Below are 16,986 nucleotides of genomic sequence, written 5' to 3' on the forward strand. Positions count from 1 at the left end.
CCCAGCTTATCCATACAGCTCTTTGCACAACACCAGGCTGCTGATTTTTCCTTCCCCTTCAAATATTTTTGTTTTATTATGATTTCTGAGGGAGCGAGCCGTGGCCGGGGAGGCCACAGGGTGGTGCTCTTGGCACAGAAATGGGGGGACTTGGGCTCTGCAGGGTGCTGCTCTCTGCACGGGAATTAGCTTCACATCAAGGTTTTGGTTTGGCTGCAGCATTAATTTGCAAATGAACTTTGACACCAACAGCTGTTTTTCTCCAGCATGCGCGAAAGTCCCCTGGCAAGTGGTTTAAATATAGACTACTTCTTCCAGTGCCTCCAGAGGGGAAAAAAAGACCCTTTTTAAAATGGGCATCTTGACACCCCCTGGGCTGGGAGTGTGGCCCAGAGGATGGCTCTGATGATGCCCCTACTTCTGCGTGAGAGCAGACTGGGTGACTGGGTGCACCGGCACAGCTTTTGGGATATGTGCCGCAGCTGCTGTGGGCAGCAGGTGTGGAAATTTGATATTTTTTTCTGAATCTCCCCAGGGAAAAATACTGAGGAGTTGTCTTCCATCCGCCTGCCTCCCTGGGAAGCCTCTCTCGCGTTGCTGGTCCCAAGGGGCTGCCCCAAGAGAGCTCACCCAGCACCCATCCCGGTGGGGAGGTCCCAGCAGGGATGTCGCAGCCCTCCCAGCAGCACGTGTCGGCTCCCAGTTAGGCCCTTCGGCTGCCTCTGTGGGAACAGGGCTGACACCTTGAATGTGGTTGCAAAGGCAGTCTTCTCTCTTTCTCCCACAGATATCCCTCGAGGTTTTCCTGTTGGGAAACCCTACACCCTGTTTTATTTCCTGGCATGGTTCCGCTGGTGCAAACCGTGTCTGTAGCAAACACCCTTCGGCAGCGAACGACACCTTGTTCTTATACAATTTGAAGGGTTGGCCATTTTGGCCACTGTTTTGCCCTCACCTCCTGTTCAGCTTGTCTGTTTTGGAGATAAACACCAAGATTTGTGCCTGTTGCCGAGACAAGCAGAAGAGTTGTCAGAGAGGTGCCGTCTGGCGTGATCAGATACCAAGAAGGATCCGGGCAGAGGTGAACAGGGGATGGTCTTTTAAGTCATGTCTCTGAGTGATAAATAGGTTGAGGGTGAATGGAGATGCTGGAGATAAAAATGTGTTATTTTGTCCTGTATCTTACTAAGCTGCGTGGGCTGTTTTCTTTCCTCTGTGTCACAGCCAAGGAGCTTTGTCCCTATGCTGCTGGAGCTTGGACTCCGTGGTCCTGGACCAGCCTTTTACAAGCAGCTGAAGCTGCTGGGGTAGGCAGGAGGCAGCTGAAAAGGGGTTTTTATCCCTAGACAGGGTCTCGGAGGAGGACTTGGGATCTCAGCAACCTCCCTTTCCCCAGCTTTTTTTTCTGATGTCTTCCCTCCTCAAGGAGCAAATGCTCGATTTTTATTGCACTCTGCCTCTTCAAGTTCCTGTGCTTGGCTTGCCCCCGCAGCCTCCAGCATTGGCATGAGAAGATGAGGCACTTGGCAGAGAAAAGGCCTTGGAGGTGCTGGTGAGCAATACTCTCCCCGCCACAGGAGACTGCAGCCCAGTACGTGGTCACCAGCTTTCATTTTGGGCACGGCGCAGGTGCTGGGATGGCATTGGCCTTTCCAAATCACTGCCTGGGAGCAGCTGTTCCAGTACGGAAAACATTGACCACCAATGCTACTGTCGTAGTGGGTTACGTTAAATATGAACAGACACCAGAACGAAACACTAGAGTGTCTGTGTGCAGAGTCATCCTTTAACGGCTCATCACTTGTCTTAACCAACGAACAGCCAGTGTCTGACAGCAAATTTATTTCTTCCTTTGTTTTCAGGCTGTACCCCGGGAGTCTCAGCTATTCCTTTGCAATGGCCAGAAAAACAATTGCAGCCACCTCTGGTTCCTGGAGACAGCAATTCTGTGGGCCATGCCAGGTATTCTGTTGGGGTTTTTTAGCCCAAATTTTGAGACTTGATCTCTCAAGTCACGGATTTAAGCCATCCCACTGCTGCTGCCATCCAGGGCTGCAGCGAGGCAGCGCTGAGGCACCGACTGCAGGTCCCTGTCCCACACTGACTGCGGGGGTGAGCACTGAGGCTGGAGTTTGAGCCTGTGGAAAAAAGTACCGCCACCGAACTCGGCGGAGCGCACTTGCTTTGCAAGGCTTGTTGAATTAGCCTTGCACTGTATAAAAAGCTTTCTGAAGAGGAAGGCTGTGATGACAATGAAGCTGTTCTTAGAGTTGGGTCAGGGTACACGAGCTCTTTGAGCACTGATACGCAGACAACTCACCTGATGCTATCGTAGCATTCTATTTACTAAGGGTACGTGTGCATAGATCCCTCACGGAAGCCAGATTTACAGATATACTTGTACTCTACATCAACCACTTTTACTGTTAGTGTGTAATACACCCAGCTCTGCAACCAAACAAATGGAGCCAAAGCTCTGTAAGATGCAGCACGGCTTTTCATTTTAGAGAAAATAAGTTTCCGTGCATCGTCTTTGGCTTTTTTGGTGTCTGTTTCTTGTCGCAACAGTTTTGTTTTCCTCCACTGGCTCTGACTTGCTTATATTCTTACGTTCTTCCTTCTTTAAGAGCCAAAAAATATAAAAGATAAACTTCTGGGTGCTTGTAAAGCACTTTGAAAGCATATATGGATCTGATTTCAAGTCTGTTGAAATAAATGGAAATTTTTACTTGAGCACAAAATTAACTTATGGTAGAAGCCATTAGTCAGGGTCCAAACCCTTCTGGGTCTCCCGAAGATGCGGAGGCTCTGTGCATCCCTCTCAGCTGCAGGACCTGGACGTATTCTTCCCAGCATGATGCTGGTGGCTGGGGAAGAGGGGACAGGTATGTTCACTGAAGAGCCCATTAGTATGGAAAGAAGGAAAAGAAGGAACACACCAAGAAGGTGGTACGGTGTGTGTGCTTGCGGTTCTTTCACAAGAGTTCCGCCTGTCTTCTTCCAAAGCTCAGGCAAGCTGAATTTGGTAATAAAAAGTCCGGCTATGAGGGAGCCCCTCTGCAGATTTTTTTTCAGCCGTTTGGATAATTAAAATTGTGCCAGAGTAAGACGGGATATGTTTGGTACATCCCTCTGATCTTTTTTCATAGGCAATCCCTTTTAGCAACATACATTGTTAGAGTTTTTAGATTTTAAAATCAAATGGAATTAGAGTTATCATGCTTGGACAAAAAATAGGTTATATCTGATCTAGTAGATCCTCTGTTTCTTCTAGTAGATCAAGACTTTACAGTTCTTGAGATTGAATGTACTGTTCAGTTGCAAATGAAAAATTTAGTTTTAAATATTTGTCTTATTCCCAGAAACTCGAACTACCGAAGTGACAGTGCTGCTGGCTCCGTGGCAGCTGAAGCTAGTTCAGGTTGTAAACAGTTCTGCATACATGGCTTGTGCTTTCTGTGCGTCTCTGCCTCGTGCTCTGCTTCTAGCTGTAGCATGTGCCTGAAAGCAGGACCCAAGATCCTGAACCAGCAGCGTTGCTGGTGGAGACCCTAGATGGGACTGTTGCGGAAGCCATGAAGTCAGAGGGAGGGATTTGTGACCTGAGGTGGACCATGAGCCGTAAGGCTTGATGAGCTCCTCACAGGTAGTCCTCGTTCTTGTGAAAATGCTCATTGCAAAAATAAGATGTAAGAAAGGGGATACAAAATTCTATGAACGTAACGAGTAGAATGGAGGTTAATTTTTTTTAAATGTCTGTTCCCAGCTGTAGGTGGAAATTGGAGCCCTTCTTGTGCTGGCAGTGCCTGAAGGACCAAGTCCTGCAGACATCTGGCCCTTGGGGTGACCTGCTTCCCCCGCTGAGGTGGGCACTGAGCTGGCAGGAGGGTTTGCTCTTGGCTAGCACCACTTTGTCTTCCCTGGTGTAAGTCTTGTCTGTCGTCTTGGTACTGCTAGCTGTTTCTTGGTAAAAGGCACAAGATTTAGGTCTTGGGCTTTCTAAACAGGGGATTGGCTGAGAAATCCTTCGGTGGGCCTTAAAAGCTGCCTCTGGAGGCAGGAGCCTACGTGTGTGCAGGTGAGGACTACACCAATGTAGTACTGTCATAAGTAAAAGGACATTCGGGTAACCGAAAAGAATCATAATTGCACTGATTTGGTGGCCTGGAAACTAAATGGGCTGATTCGAGTCATTGGTAAGTAGTTTGCTTTAAAAGAAATTTCCTGTCTAGAACATATTTTTAACGAGAAATGATGTTTTGCTGATGCTCTTGAAAGAGTTACAGGAGCTGTTCACGTGCATAGTTTAAGGAAAAAAAGCTACATATGAAATATAATTTGCTTTGCACACAAAGGCAAAGTGGCCAGAACGCTATGGAACCACGAAGAAAATATCTGTGTTTGTGCCACAGGCATTTGCTACCTGGACTGACTGTTCAGGCCAAGAGAATGACAAGGGTGAGCTTCCTAGACCTGCTGGGCAGATTTTATTTAAAAGTAGCTGCCAGGTGTCAGGCAGGTCCCTGTGACAGGGCTGAGGTTGCAGTGACAAGGGGCAGGGTTTTGATTTTGTATTAAAAAAATGGGAATTTGTTGAGCATCTGTGTGCAAACATCATCTGCGAGCAGGTAGGTGGTCTGCTCCTTTTGTTGATCACTGAAAGGTGGATTTGATAGCATGTTTTATAGACCACATGCAGCACTGAGTTGCTTACAAGGAATACATTTTGGAGGGAAGCCTTTTGGAGAGACACTTTTTTTATGCAAGTGCATCCAAGACTGAGGAGCTGTAGGGATTCTACAATTTTTGTTAGCCTGGTAAAGAATCTTGGGAATAAACAAATTCTGCTGTGGTCCATTACCTGGAGCCCGGTTATATCCTTGGAGAACATGGAGAAACTTCAGAAGACAAACCAGAGACTTCTCTGCTTCCTCAAGCTCTCCCTGTCCCTGTGCTACAGGCACTGCTTTGAGCCAGGTTTCTCCTGCAGTTTGTTTCCATAGAGGAAAAAACCCAAATCCTACTGACTCCCATCATATTTCAAATCTTGGCTGATACTCAGTTGATACACTGGCCTATGTGTACAAATTTCTCTCTTCCTGGGCTTTTTTTTAATGTTAGCTTTATAAATCCCCCGGAAAAGAAACAGTGGGTATAAGAAACTTACTGAAGGAAAAAAAAATCTCAACACATAATTATGAGAGTTGAGATCAGCCATACTCACAAGTTCACAAGAATAAAAATTTTAGGATTGGTTCCTTTAATCTGTATATATAAAGCTGTTGGGGGGGCAAAAAAAGAAGGCTGCCAAGTAGTCTCTATTAGAGAATCAGCTGATTGCAGAAGTTCAGAAAAGGCCTGGCTTATAGCAGTCTTTATTATCCAGGCATATTTGGGTTTGGGACTGCATCTGTCTTGCCTTGAATGGAGCATAAATGGCAATGTGGTTCTGCTTGAAGGTACAGAAACCCCTAAGGTTTATGTAGGCTTTAAATGTTGAGCTCTGAGTTTATCTGTTCCCATTTGAAAAGGCACCTGAGTTTAAATATCTAATCTGACTTCTTTCAGCTCTTAAAAAAATCTTAAAACAAAATGGGTTTGAAAGGGAATCAACTATAACATTTAAAAAAAAATCCTCTGGGTGGTTTCTGGTTTTGCTCTGTCTGACTTGCTGGATAAGCACTTAAGCTCTGCTGGGGTTGATTCATAAGATAAAGTTGTAATGTGTTATCCCGTATATATCTCTGATTATCCTTTATGAGATGGAATGTCACACCTGCCAAAGTGTTAAACATCAAATATTTTTATATGGCAACTTTTATCTCAAAGCACTCCGTGAAGCACTGAAACAGTGCTCTAAACTTCCAGATGATGGGAACAGTTACTGCTGGGTGAGTCATGTTTTCAGAGATGAGTGAAGGATTTGGGATTTGGACTCATAAGCCTGATCCTCCTCTTATGTTCTCCCCTGCAGTCAGGAAAATTTCTGGTGTGTCACAGGCAAAAACTGCTTGACTCGCATGGTTTAAATCAAATCAGGATCAAAGCACTTCGTTGATTCATTATGGGCATCTAATAAACCGGCAATAGGTGAACTGTATGTTCATCAGTATTAGCAATACAACAGATAAACCATGGGACTAGATACTTACAAGATGTTAATTAATGTCTATAAATGCCTAAATTCCCTCTTATAACTAACCCTCCTAATCTTCTGGCAGTGCTGGACTGATGTTTGCTGTTGCTGTTACCACTTTTCTCCCCACTGCTGCAAATTTTCATGCGTCTTTCACACTCGTTTCCAAGCTGATGCTTTTCCTCAAGTCTCTTGGGAATTCCCCACCCGTTTCTGTTTAATCCATCTGATTGTTGCCTTAGGCAAACTTTGTCATTGTTAATTTCCTTCTGGCAAGGTGAATTTTGGGACAGGCAAAAGGTGTCTCAGCACAGATGTCTCAGGTCTTTATTTGCAAGCACTGTTGACTCCTGCATCCCTCTCACATCATCCCTTGTTATCCAGGGGCAGGTACTCCCATGTTGCTGTAATTTCTGCTTCTTCCTAGAATTGGAAGTAAAAAAAAAATGTTGATGGAGTATTTTAAAGCACTTGAGTGGCTTAGACGCACCAAATCACGTCACTTTATGAAACTGGGACTCAAGTTCCTGAAGTGCTATTGAAAAAGCTGTGCACTGTGATTTTTCTAAGGGCCTTTGCAGCAAAGAGTGAAAAATGCTGTGAGCTCTTCAGCGTACATGCAGAGAGTGCAGTTTCAAGTTTTATAGTCTCAGCTGGAGGACCATCCTACACATGGGATCCTAGAGCATGCTACAGCAGGGTGTAAAGAGGTATGTTCCCTTTGGAAGACAAACAGCCCAGCCTGGCCAGAGCGCTGCCCCTGCTGCTGCTGGTTTGGGGTTAGCAGAGCGATGTAGTGTCCATGCGTGTTGTCCTACGGCTGGAGCAGGGGAAGGAGCTGTCTCGCTGCAAGCAACGGCTCATGGAAGCTGCTCGCATTTTGGGTGGCAGAACAACCGCTCGTGGACACAGGGAGCCTTGGCCCACGTCCCAGCAGGGAGCGATTCCTCGTGCTGGTGCCCCAGTCAGTGGGTCAACTGTCCTTGCATTGACTCTGGTGCAGCGAGGACCTGTGACTTAGATGGCTTCCTTATAAAACCGTGTGCTCAGGCACACAGGTGTTACTGAACCCTGAGGAACAATCAGGTCCCCAGGCAGAGGTGCGGTTTTCCTTACAGTTTCTGTCTCCTGGTGCGTTTTTGAGAGAGAAATTAGTGTTTACAGATTGTCTGTGCAGGTGTGCGCGTTTGCATTTTCATTTCTAAGCAGAATACAGGAGGCTCTTCCTGCTCTGTGGTGAGGAAATCCTGCCAGAAAAAGCACCGAGCTTTTCAACTTCATGGGAATATGGAAGCAAACAAAATGAGGAACATAAAAAAACATTTTCCTTTCAAATTCAGATGGCAGGGAATGAGTACATCTGATCTGTGTCAGCTTGCCACACAGAATTGTTTTCTGAGAGTATCTGTGGGTCCTTGCGTGGAAGTCTAATGTTTCTGCTCTAGAGAAATCATAAAAGATACCCATTAAATAGACCCAGTATTGATAAAGCTATTTAGACATCAGTTCAATAAACATCAGGTTGTTCTTAATGGAGTATATATTCCATGAATAAATATGCCTCAAACTCTTTAATTCCTGTGGTACAGGGCAGTCCTGCTAAGTTATCTGTTTTTCTTGGAGCTGCTTAGATTTTTTGTGTGTGCTTGAGCGAATCTTTCATTGAATTCAATGCCTGAGATGATGATAAGCTTCCTTAATATCTTTACAAAGAAACCTAATTAAAACCATCCAGCTACTGCAGTCCAGAGAGCTGTACACCATGGATATATTTATCCTGCAATGAACTGTTCTGGCAGTACTCGGGGGTTACGTAGGTGTGATATTGCCCTTCCTAGTGATGGTTTCTCATAATGTCTGTTCAGAGCTCGGAGAGAAGCTACAGGGAATGAGAAACCTCTCTGATCTCAATGTTTCATAGTCCTGTCTTGGACCTGTGACCTGTCCCGTGACGGCAGCTCCTTGTGCTTTGTCCTCCATCATTTTTTTCCATTGCAGAGGGAAATGCACAGCTCCACTTCTTTCTTAGGTAAAATGACAGCTGAGATACTAGTGAATGGCAAAGGGGCTGTTTTCCTTCAGCCCTAGCACCATAGCTATGCAGAGTCCTCCTCCGTTTCCGCCTCTCCCCCCTGTCTTGCTCTCCTTCCACCGTGGGTTTCCCGTTGTATGATCCGCTTGTGAGCCTTCTGGGCTGAGCATTTTAATGGCACTGCTGCAGGCAGGGGCAGGCAGAGGTGTCTCATACTGCTAACGATGCTTCTTGGGAAATAGAAATAACTTGCTGGCTAACTGTCTTTTCTAGCAAAACCCCATGAAAAATGTACATGGAGGTGGAGAAGGAATACTGATACGTGTGAGATACAGATTAAGGCCAAAAACCAGACAATCTGTTTTCTCTAGATTAAGCAGGTGAGAAACTGTATGTCCACCCCAAACCTGAACTTGAGCCTAAAGACAGTGTTTGGCAGAGTGACTGAGGAATTCAGGTATTTGCCAGCCTTTTTGCTGCTAAGCTGCTTTGCAGCAGAAGTTAATAGTAATTAAGGGCCTAATCTAAAAGCCGATGGAAATCAATGAACATTTTCTGTGACTAACAGAGAGGTCCTTCCAGAAGACTGTATCTACTTTTTCACTCATCAGTAGCGCAGATGAAACAGGGTGTGTGTTTGCATGGGTTAATGTGGGATGGAGACCTTATCTCCGGGGTGCCTGGTACCTTCTGTGACCACAAGAGCCACCTCTGCCCATCTTTCTGCATTCAGGACCTAAACAAACTTGCCTTGTGACTTTGCCCCTTTAATGCAGGCTGGAGTGTTTTTCAGAGCGGTGATAACGCACTTTCCCTGCGGCTGAAGTCAGGATCTGCTGTCAGCCCTGACTCAGTATATCCTCCTGGGGCTCTTAGAGGATTTTAAGCTAGAAAGGAAACACTTTTGTTATATCTGTGCTATAAGGTGAAAAGTGGGTCTGGAGAGTAGGCTGGAGTAGATTATTTGCTGGCTGTAGTTCCTGTTCAAAGCATGCACTCTGTGAGTAGGAAAAGTCAGAGAAGGGGTTAGGCTACTCCTGTATCTGGTGATGTTTAGTCACTTCTCTGACCAATTTTTCCCCTCACACTGTTTTGCAGGTGGGTGAAAGAAGTACAATCCCCTTTTCTCACCAGGACAAAGGTGAGCAGGGCCCAAAGTCCTCAGTAAAGGGAGTGGCAGAGCCAGAGATAAAACCCAGGAGTCGGACCTGCAGGACCAGATAAGCATCCCTTAAATCTGCCCCATCTCTGTCCCGTAGGAAGTTCAGCCACCGCTAACACATCCTGAGCACTTCTGTCTGCAGGGAAGCCAGTTTGCTGTCCATTGGCAGACAGAGCAATTTAACTATTAGGGAAACCTGTATTCGATGGGTAGGCTATTTGATCTGTTAAAATGATACATATACATACACAATGGCTTGGATTTTGACCTTGCTACAAATTACAATTTATTACAATGTGTGTCATGCTCTAGAGTATATCTGAGCTCGGAATGCTCCTTCACAATTACTTCTTCTGGGATACAGGGATTTTCAGTGTATTCTTTTCATGGCAGTCAATACCCTATTAAGGTGATGACAAACCTTAGTGACTGTAATTTAGCACTGAGTCTGAAGTGAGGTAACCAATTTGCTTACCTAATGATATAATCGATAGGCACAAAAATGGTGCAAGGGCAAGTCTGTGTTTTTCTGCTTGCTGCTGGCAAGGAAAGCAGCAACGTAACTTAGTGAATTACGTGAAATACCTGTTGCGTGACTTGAGAGTCATTAAAGATTAAAAAAAAAAAAATCACACCTCCTTTAGGAAAGTTGCCAAAGTGTTTTGGAGGAAAGAGCAATGTCTCTAATCAATTGTCATTGGCAAAATACCATGTTGCATTTCTTGTGATATTCTTGTAAGACAGATGCTTTTTTTTTCCCCCCCCTACCAGTTCTGTTGTCAGTGAGAGACCGGCAGGAAACTCTCACCTGGGTTTCTCAATGTTGAGAATCTTCTCTGTAGTAGCTAAGCCAACAATCAAGGCTTTTATTGCATTTCAGGAATGTTCCTGTTCATTTGAAAGCATTAGCAATGTTGTTCACAAGGAACTACAGAAAAGATATAAAAAGTCTTTTAGTCCCTTTCTCTGCTAAATCAGCAGGAGCAAATGATGCTTCCTCCCAGTCCAAACCAGATTAGTCATACCCATCATCATTTGGGAGGACCTTACTTACCTCAGTTGCAAGTGTTAGTACTGCTAGTGACGTCCTTTAGTCCCATCATTTTATCACTCATTTTATCAAACCAGTCTTGCCAATTAATTAGTGCCTCCGCTCTCCCTCGGTGCCACATCCATGCCCAGGGAAGCGGGTAAGCTCAGAGTACCTGCAGTTCCCGTGATATCGCACCACAATAACTGCAGTCCCTCTGACCCACACAGAGTCAGAGCCAGCCTTTTTTTATTTGTCCTTGTCCAAATTACGTCAATGGTGAGGCATATGAGCTTTGGAGGATGCCAGCAAAAGCCCAGGCCTTTGACACAGAGTTCCCCTGTCCTCCCATAAACAACAGCGGTGCCTGGGAGCACAAGGCACCAGTAGCACTTTCTGCCTTAATTTCTTTGTAACGTGCCTGGGAGGGAGGTGGAATGCTAGCACCTTGCATGGAGGAGCCAGTTAATGATCATATATCAAAGGCAGCCCCTAACTTTCTTTTTCACACGTCGCTGCCATTTCCAGACCCTTCCACCAGCGGAGAGCATCGGAAGGAAGCACCACCCTCATTAACCACAGCGATGCTTGGCCTGCCGTGCTTTTTCCTGGTGTCACGGCTCTACAAGCCAGGATGGCTTAGCTGCCTGCGGTTTAGTACTTAAGCCCCGGCTGTCATCTCTGCAGTGTCCCGAGAGCGTGCGTAGGCTTAGCGAGAAAGCAGCCGCTCCTCTGCAGGAAGACCATGCTTTTCCAGCTGGCTTGGACCTCCTCTGAGGATGGAGGTGTTCTGCAAAGCTTACAAGGTATTTAGGTGTTCATTCAGAAGAGCACCGAAATCTATTCTGAAACTGATGAGGCTTAAGCACAGTCTAACTTTAATGGCGTGTTTATGGCACTTTATTTAACAAGCATGCATTCCTGAATGGTGCCATTTTCTGCTTTTATATTAATAGGCTATGATAATTTCAGAAGTATGGAATAGCAAAAAGAAAGCATTTTTCATTTGAAAAATTCTTGCTGTCAGCAAAGGGAGTGACTAGTGCAATTTTTCACTACTTTGGCCAGATTCTTTGCTGTTCGGCAATTATATTGGTTTGCATTGTTATTCATCCAATTAGAAGTGGATTGCTAAAACTTGGGACAGTTATTTGCAGACTCATCAGATCAAGTTCTAAGAAGTTAAACTCTCCTAGGGGAACAAAAAAAGAAAAAAAAATGAGTAAGTGAGGAAAAAAAACCAAGTAGGGTGAGTCTACTGGGCTTTAACCCTGTAGTTGCCTCACTTCAGATTTCGGATAAATTAGGCTGAGAAATATTGTGTATTATCATATAGCTATATTCCAGAGAGTCTATATTTTCATTCACAGTCTTTCATAGTGAAGGTGTTATTGTTGAAGATTATGGCATTAACTTTGCAAGACAGGAGGGAAGTTTGGATGAGAGATGCCAGTGAGGTTTGGATGAGGGATGCAACCTCTATGTATTTGGAAATTGCACTGTGCCCCATTCATGGCTTGAACTTCCATTTCTGGTTCTATAATGCCATTGTTTTTTTGCATTCAGGACTGATTTCTATCTACTGATCTCATCTGAAGTGAGTTTAGAGTTTTTTCATTAATCGTGTCCGTCTTTCACTTTTTTCCTTAAACTGAATTTTGTGAAACTGCATACATTTTAGGTTTTTTTTCCTTTTTTCCTAAGAAGTCAGAGTCTAGCTTCTGTGGTAGGGCCTCTACCTTGCACAGAGATGAAAAACTATGAAAGGTCCAGGGATGGGCCTCCACTGGAAAGTGCGATCTTCTCTTTAAAACTGTGGTGGTACAAACTACATATCACTACGTCTCAGGACAATTTAACGCAAGGGCAGCGCCACCCTGTAAGTGCAAAGAGGTGACAGATGCTTAACCGAGTTTCCCTGTCCCCGTGGCTGCTGGGAGGTGAAGGCAGCTCAGCTGCCTGGCGTGGCCATGCGCACGAGGTGGTTGGTGTCTGGTTTTTGAGCACTTGGTGGTGGCTCCCGAAGCAGCAGGGTAAGGCTGGCAGGTCGTACTGCCCGAAGTACTGAATCCACCTTCTCTCTGTGAGAACGGTTCTGATGTGTTGGTGCAAAGCCAGGCTGTGCTGCAAAGACCTACACTGCTTGAAACATCTGCTGAGCAAACTTAAACCAGCTTACGCAGGTGCGGCTGTTTATCCTGGGAGTTGCAACAGTGCAATTAGCCTGATCTGAACCGGATTTGAGCACATCAGTGCAGGCTCTCTGTGGCAGGTCGTGCTTGAATTTCTCTGTCTTTTGTCTCAGTTCAAAGCAGAAACATGCTGGTGAAACACTGCTCTTGCCTATCTTCTCCAGGGTTGTCACAAGACCTCAGTTAACCTTTTGGAGACACGGGTTACATTTGCCTTCATCCGACCAGAGTCGAAGGTCGCCTCTAGCATCAACCGTGCTGACACTCCTGTCTTCCTAAAGCCAACAGGTGTCCCACCAGCCGATCTTCCTGAGATAACGATTACTGAGTTAGACTCTGTCTGGCTGAAAATTAACAGCAGGGAAAGAACAATGTCAAAAATGTGTGAGCGTTAGCCAGAAGAAGTAGTATTGCTTTACTATCAGATCTTCACAAAAGATGCGGTGAAGGTACTTGGAAAGATTTCCTGCTTTGTCCCTTCCAGACTAACTTGGGGGGCTTCACAGTGAGTGGAGGAAAATACGTGTTTGCGGGGCAAGCAGTCACCTGCAGTCTCTTTTGCGTCTCTTTCTAATCTCCTTTGTGGTTCCCTGTTAGCTATTGTGCCAGTCTTCACTCCCGTCTGGCTAAACTTGGTCGGGCCTGCAGCTATTTTTATAACACTCCCTTGAGGTACCCAGTCGGAAGCTGCCTGTTTGCCTCGTGTTAATGGCAGTCAGGCCCGATTATATGTATGTGGGGGATAAGTTGTTTCCTATTACTCATAATGAATCCTGACCTTTCCCAGGATCTGGCTTGTCTGTTTATTCAATAACATGCTACCCATCACACTAAGGAGAGAAATGGAAAAATCCTCAAACTTGCCCAATGGCAGCCATCTGTCTTCCGTTTAAGCAGCTAAGGATGATAAAGCACATGTATGAAGCAAGCAGATATGACTGTCCACGTGGGCAGGTTTGACCCTTTGGCAGAAGGAGCACTTCAGCTGCAGTATTTGATCGGGGTGTGCAAAAGAGAGCTCCCACACTCAGCCTGGCGAAGCAGCACTGGGCATGGGGTGTAACAGTGCTTCTGTTCTGGTCACACTGGTTTACCTCTCCAGGGACCAGTCTCTGAGAAGAGCCCAGCCTTGTGGGGAGCACATCTAGGTGCAGGGGCTCCTAGAGCCGGCCAGTACAGTACGGTTGTGGGTGGAGATGTGCATTTGCCTTCGAGTCTTGGGGCTGCGGCGATGGCAGGGGAACTGGATTTCTGCATAATGGTTTTGCAAGAGGAAAAGTGTCATGGAAATTCAAAACTTGTGCTCTTGGGTAGGATGTGAGTGCATAAATCACACAGGATCTTTTGAAAATTTTACCCTCTAGCCTTTAGCGGTGGTAGCTTTAAGCCCAATTTTTCTCTTGTTGTTTTAATCCCCGTGTGTGTGAAGATGAGGCAGCTGCCAGCTGCTAAATTACTGGAACAAAGGCAAGTTTTCTAAAGCATTTTATATAACAGTTGTTCCCTTTCATTTGATGAATGATTCATTAATGTCTCTGTTTGAGATAATTATTACGAAGGCTATAACCTTTCTCATTATTTGAATGAACACAAAACATTACAAAGAAAAACTCTGGAAGGACCTAATTCATGCCCAGCAAAAGAGGTGCTGTTCTCAGCAAGTTGTCTACACATGCGTTAAACAATAAAATCGTATTTTTACCTCATGGGCTGCAGAGCAACAAAGTCTCCCTAAATGTTTGTTAAGAAGCCGATGCATTTCTATTGATGTTTAGAAAAAATCTCCAGTCATTGCTTCCTTGCTGGTGTCTGTCCAGACCTGCGTTTTCCTTGGCTGCTCCTGGCTCTGCTAGCCACAAATCTGAACAAACCAACGCAGTTAAACCACTGGGGCAGCTCCGAGGGCTGGTCCAGTGTGTGACCATCAAAGTCTGTGTTCAGTTTCTGTAGTTTCTCCCTACCTTGCTCTCCAGCCCCGGGAGTAAAAGTTTGCCCTGTGGAAGGGAGCGATGGTGTTTTATCCCAAAAACAGTGAGTGGGAAGGGCTGGCACAGCCCTGTGGCCTGGGGGGGGGAGTGAAAAGGGACTGACCACTCACAAAAGAGGAGAGAAGGGGGAAAATATGGATTGAGCAAGAAGAGTAAAGTAGCTTTTATAACCAAGTGTGCTGCTCTCCTCTTCCACCACCCTTGGTGCAGCATGGTGCATCCAAAGGTCTTGAGGTGCAAGATTGGTCCAGTGATGCTATCCCTGGCCCAAAAGCAGCATGACCCTCTAAAGGAGGATGATTTGCTCTGCTTGTATTATCTGAGCTCAGCAAGAAAACAATCTCTGCTCTGTGAAATCTGAGCTGGGGCTCTTTATTTTCAGTCTTTGTTTTGTCTCATAGCTTCTGTGCCTTCACAGGAATCGCAGGGGGAGCACAGCCACTTGCTTCAAACACAGTGTTCCTTCCGGTGTGCTGGATATTTCCTGACAGTTCAGTTTTAATTTTGCTGTGTGTATTAACTGTTAGAAAACGTTTTGAAACATCAGCGTCCTAGACAGTTGGAAAAATGTGAGATGGCAGCATCACCGTTCAAAAATTGAGAATAGGGCTTTCTAATCTGCTGCACAATCTCATTCATTTGAAATTCTTCCTCTTGCTTTCCAGTGAGTTTCTTAGTTAGCATGAGTTCTGATTCACAGATCAGAAGGCAAGAAGGGCCATTAGATTGCCTAAAATAAGCCCAATTTCAATGAAATATTCCTTGAAAATATTATTTTTGAGTATTGAAGCCTCAGGATGGCAACATTGTTTTCCCCAAACCAGAATTTTTTAATCAACATTTATAAACTTCTATTGTTCCTTTTGTGCAACTGAATTTTCCAGAATTCTCCCAGGTAAGCCATGTGTCCAACAGGTTGTTTTTCACCACTTCATAGAACGGTCTATTGCTAAAGTGTCAGCAAGTGATAATTTAATAAGAGTTTATCAGTTGCTATGAAAGTTAGTAACTCGATGGGTTGGTTGTAAACTTGCCTTATATCTGTGCAGTAATAACAGATAGATATGTTATTGACATAACATTTCTTCAGAAGATCTGTAGGTGATTTTAACAATTTATAAATGGAAACTTGGTGTTAAGTGTAATCTTACTGCATTCTGTGTCATGAAAACTGTGGGGAATAGTATTACCTCATTTTAATAGATGTGCTCTGCCCTAGGAATGAGCGGCGTTACCGCAGGCAACTGGGAGCTGGGTATCAGGACTCCGGGGTTTTAATGCTAGATTTACCACTGATCTGTTGTGTAAACACCAAACGAGGTAATTGCAGTCATGTATCAGCAATGATTAAGGTTCACAGCGTGCGGTTCTTCCTTAAATTGTGGTGAGCGGTACTCCTGAAATAAACCCGTCGGTCCCCGTGGGTGGAGGCAGTGGGCTGCGTGGGGGGCAGAGCGGGACGGCGCTACCAGTCCGGCTGCAATGACAGGGCACCGACACCGACCGACAAACTCCCTGGGTAGAACTTCACAGGCAGGATTAGCGTTCCCAGGGATTAGCTGTGGGAGCCCCAGGTGTTTGCTCAGGCACGGCAGTAGCTCTGAAGGGATCAGGCTCAGGAAAATATCTTCCTCTTTTGCCTTCTTAAGCATGATAGCTGTGTCGCTCTAACTCCAACAGCAATTCTAGTTTCTTGATGCAATGGGATGCAGTGGGGGGGAGGAAGGGCATGATCTACTTTGTAAAAGGGTTCTGCAAGGCAGCCCTGCCCTGCCATCTTTTTTTTTTTTTGGCAGAACAGCAGTTGTTGAAAGTACATTATTAAAAAATATTGTTTTGTTGCCCATATTTCTCTCTGCTGGACTGAAATGTTCCCTGTATGTCATTCAGTACCTTTTATTTACTCAGAAAATGGAGCAACTGAAAGTTAAAAATCACGCACGTGCACTTTTTGTTTCCAAACTAAAGTGCTTCAGCCTAAACTCAAAGCATTTCTGGAATGCCACTCTTCTGCTACATTAGAGCCGTCATCGCTCCAAACTCCTCTCCAGCACCATGGTTGTTCTCTGTCTCCCAAAGCTGCTGTGTAATTGCTATGATCTCAAGCCCCTCTAGACCAGCAAGAGGTACTGTAGTGAAGCATGGGAGCTGTAGCTTGATCCAGACAGCACAGGCTCTGGGAGAAAATAAGGATGGAAGGCATCCAAAGTACAGCTTCCCCAAGGCATCGTGCGGCATTTCAGCTGGTGGTTTAAAAAAACCACAAAACCAAACCCCACAACACCCCCTCCTCAAACCTTAACATTAATAATTTTTAAAACATTTTCTTATAGTTGAAACTCGCCCCTCCCACACAACCCAACACTTTCCAAATCTCTGGTCTGGGATGCCCTGTGTGGGAAGCAGGTAAAAGTCACAGTCATGTTGATAAGCAAGGATGCTTCAT

Source organism: Fulmarus glacialis, unplaced genomic scaffold, assembly GCF_000690835.1.
Source record: "Fulmarus glacialis isolate BGI_N327 unplaced genomic scaffold, ASM69083v1 scaffold7668, whole genome shotgun sequence".
Taxonomy (NCBI): Eukaryota; Metazoa; Chordata; class Aves; order Procellariiformes; family Procellariidae; genus Fulmarus; species Fulmarus glacialis.